Genomic DNA, 4342 nt, shown 5'->3' with positions numbered 1-4342 from the left:
TTTTCCTTAGTTTAGGGTAGGTTTGTTTCTTTGACATTCTACTTTCAGTTAGTAGCAGTTTCTGGTGCTTCCTTTTGTGCCAAATATTGTGATTCAGCATGATTTTTGGATGAATGCTTTTTAGTATATCGTTTTAACTGATATTTTTATTGTGTCATTTTGCATTTTACTTCCCCTGTGAATTGCTTTGGGGCCCTTTTTGCTTGTGTGAAGTGAAAAATGAATCTAATAAACTAAACCAACCCTTTATAATGTTCCTGAAGGATTAAACTGAAATAGGTTGGGCCTGCTAAACCTTACTTCATCATCTACGCTGTGGTCTAAACCACCATGCCTCTTGGGCTTCCCAATCAGAAGGACTGTGATTTGAATCCCCACAACGGAGTGAGCTCCCATTGCTCTGTCCCAGCTCCTGCCAACCTAGCAATTCAAAAGCACACCAGTGCAAGTAGACAAACAGGGACTGCTGCAGCTCTGGTTTCCATCATGGTGTTCCGTAGCGCCAGAAGCGGTTTAGTCATGCTGACCACAGCGCAGTCTTTAGCATATGTGCCACTGGGTTGCAAAGATCCGCCCAGCACCCCCAAATTGAGTTTAGCCCCCAAATTAACTTTTATTATGATGTAAGAGTTAATTTTGCGTTCACAGTGCCGTTGAGAATGACAAGCGCCGTCGTTGGGTCTGTCTGACAAGCCCCACCATTGTGAATGACAAGCGCCGCTGCTGGCGTGGCACATCTTTGGTAAATGAGCGCACAAAGTTGAAAGTCCTTTAGTGAAACAGTAGGTATACGTTTTGGTAATACCTAGGTAGAAGAAGAAGAAGAGGAGTTTGGATTTGATATCCCGCCTTTCACTCCCTTTAAGGAGTCTCAAAGCGGCTAACATTCTCCTTTCCCTTCCTCCCCCACAACAAACACTCTGTGAGGTGAGTGGGGCTGAGAGACTTCAAAGAAGTGTGACTAGCCCAAGGTCACCCAGCAGCTGCATGTGGAGGAGTGGGGAATCGAACAAGGTTCACCAGATTATGGGTCCACCGCTCTTAACCACTACACTACAGTACACACAGGTATATATGTATTTTGTTTTTCTAGCTTGATCAAAATTATTTATTATTTCATAACAGGTAGATATTTAAGATGTTAGGCGGCTACAGCAGCGGGTTCCTGGCACCCCCCAGAATTCAGCGCCCGGGTGCCCTGCACCCCTTGCACCCCCAGGTAAAGATGGCCCTGGCTTGCGGCATGACCCGGAAAGCTAGCTGTGGACAAACGCCGGCTCCCTTGACCTGAAAACGAGATGAACACCACAACCCCATAGTCGCCTTTGATGGGACTTAACCGTAGGGTCCTTTACCTTACCTTTACATCTAGAGTTTCGTTCTCACTTTGCTTATCTTGCCTTCCTACATCTGGAGGCTCACAGTTTCTCATCTGGACCCTACTCCATAATGTAATTTTCCCCCAACTAATCTGGAAGATTCAGTCCTAATACTTCCTCTCTCTCCAAAGTGGACTATTTCAGATCAAGGCACAATGGAGGCTGGCCCATTTGAGCAAGTGGGGCATAGAAACATAGGAAACTGCCTTATAGCGAGTCAGATGGCTGGTCTATCTAGCTCAGTATTATATACAGTGGTACCTCGGGTTACATACGCTTCAGGTTACATACGCTTCAGGTTATAGACTCCGCTAACCCAAAAATAGTGCTTCAGGTTAAGAACTTTGCTTCAGGATGAGAACAGAAATCGTGCTCCAGCGGCATGGTGGCAGCAGGAGGCCCCATTAGCTAAAGTGGTGCTTCAGGTTAAGAACAGTTTCAGGTTAAGAACGGACCTCCGGAACGAATTAAGTACTTAACCTGAGGTACTGCTGTACAGCGACTGGCAGTGACTCTCCCAAGTTTCCAACAGAAGTCTCTCCCAGGCCTACCTGGAGATGCCAGGAATTGAACTTGAGACCTTCTGCATGCAAGGTGGGTGCTCTACCACTGAGATATAGTGTTTTCCATACTGCCCTATTAACCTCAGTCTGCCTTCAGCCAGCGCCTACTTGCCTGCCTTCTTTCTTAGAAGCAATGAAAGGAGTGGCACTACTTAGCTTTAGGATTGGCCCTTGCAGAACTCAGCAGGAGGGGTGGGGAGGAGAAGGAGGACATGGCTAGACTAAGCTGACTCTGCCAGTCATGGGCTGGGGCTGGGGCTCCACCTCCTGTTGACTTCCCTTCTCTGCTTGACCTATCCCAGCCACCACTGTCTAGGCAGCTCATCACCAGGGAAGCAAGCCAAAGCAGAAATTAATGACATTGTTTTCTCCCTTATGTTTTTCAATGCTCTTTTTTCCTCAGGGATATGCAAATCTTAGCAGGATTTGGTACCATTAAAGAGAAATAGAGAAAAAAGAATCTCCCCCCCCCCAGTCATTTTATCAAGCAGTGTGTGTAATACAGTGGTACCTCAGGTTACAGACACTTAAGGTTACAGACTCCGCTAACCCAGAAATAGTACCTCAGGTTAAGAACTTTGCTTCAGGATGAGAACAGAAATCGTGCTCCAGCGGCGCAGCAGGAGGAGGAGGCTCCATTAGGTGAAGTGGTACCTCAGGTTAAGAACAGTTTCAGGTTAAGAACGGACCTCCAGAACAAATTAAGTTATTAACCAGAGGTACCACTGTACTATAATCACTGGTTTGTTTATACAACCTCACAATGCTGCTGTAAAGCAGTTTTGTGTTTGGCAAGTCCTCCACAGCAGACGTAATAAAAACTTCCATTGGAACTTTTGAAAGACTATTGATAGGCTTTACTTTTGAAACTTTTGAGACGTCTTCTGTTGAAACTTTTGAAAGACTGTTGTGAGACTGTCCTTAAACATCTATTTTGAACACACCGCTTGACGGTCCTCACTACCACTGTTATATTGTAGATATGAACTTTGATTGGCTTTTTCCTAGAATTTGAATGATATCATTATTCTATTATATATTCTCTACTAACGTGTTATGTTTGTATTGTTGTGATTGGTTCTTATTGCAACGGGGGGGGGGGTTGGGTTCGTTATTGAAGTTTCAGTTTGCTGCGCTTGGGATGTAGAGGCATCGCCCAAATACCCACATGCCATCTGGCAAAAGATAAGTGGTATTATCCACATCTCCCTTGGATAAACCTCCCCACAGAATTTCACTTGTGAAATTCCCTTCACTTCTCAGGAGTTCCAAAAGGGGGCGTTTGGTTTGAGGTGAGTAACATACCTCTCACTTGTACCTAGGTGGCTTGCGCAGTATCAGATCAGCTTTCTTGCAGTCCAGTCACTCTGTCTACAGGATATTTTTGTGGTTTGACTCTTGCAGTATAAAACTGCAAGCATAGAAAGCATCCATGGGGTGGGGGTGGGGGAACAGATCTGTGCATATGTTCCTAGCTAGGAACTCTTCCACACTGAGAGTATTAAGGATTAGGATGGCTCCAAAATTTCATCCCACAGACATCAAATATTGTCTCTACTTATAACACCTAGGCTATGGTATACCATTAAAGACAGCAAAACAGCCTAAGGCATGCAAAGGAACCAGTTCCCAGAAAAGCAAGTGTGACTACTGGACAAACCATAGGCTTAGTCGGTGCTCTTTTCCTATAAAAATGTGTTTAGGGGTACTCTCATTTTCCTACTCATATCGAAATACTGCCCCTCAATGAGGCCAAACTTAGATTCACAAAATGTTTAAGGGTATGCATACCCCCAGGGGAAAAAGACACTGGGCTTAGTTAAAGCAAACCCACATGTAAGGTCAGTTGCAAATGAATCTGATGCAGCCACACCCACAGAAAAATATTCTGCCTATACAGTGGTACCTCGGGTTACATACGCTTCAGGTTACATACGACTCTGCTAACCCAGAAATAGTACCTTGGGTTAAGAACTTTGCTTCAGGATGAGAACAGAAATCGTGCTCTGGCGGCGCGGCAGCAGCAGGAGACCCCATTAGCTAAAGTGGTGCTTCAGGTTAAGAACAGTTTCAGGTTAAGAACAGACCTCTGGAACAAATTAAGTACTTAACCCGAAGTACCACTGTATAATATTGAGCTTTTAACCAAGCATTCCTCCTATTAGTTTCTTCAGAGAAATTGGCCCAAGCAATAATTAACTTTATAAAACTGATAAAAACAGTGCAAATGATGATGAAAATCGTGTCTTTTGTGGAAAAAAATCTTGAATGTTGTAAAAAAAACCAAAAACAACTAGAACCACCAACAACAAAAATGTAACTAAAAGATGGTTATGGAATCATAGGATTGTAGAGTTTGATTAGATCTATATTAACAGAAATTAAAAGCAGAAACCAAAG

The sequence above is a fragment of the Podarcis pityusensis genome, assembly GCF_964106645.2.
Source record: "Podarcis pityusensis genome assembly, chromosome: 6".
NCBI classification, from domain to species: Eukaryota; Metazoa; Chordata; class Lepidosauria; order Squamata; family Lacertidae; genus Podarcis; species Podarcis pityusensis.
Note: the sequence above shows the minus strand (reverse complement) of the source record.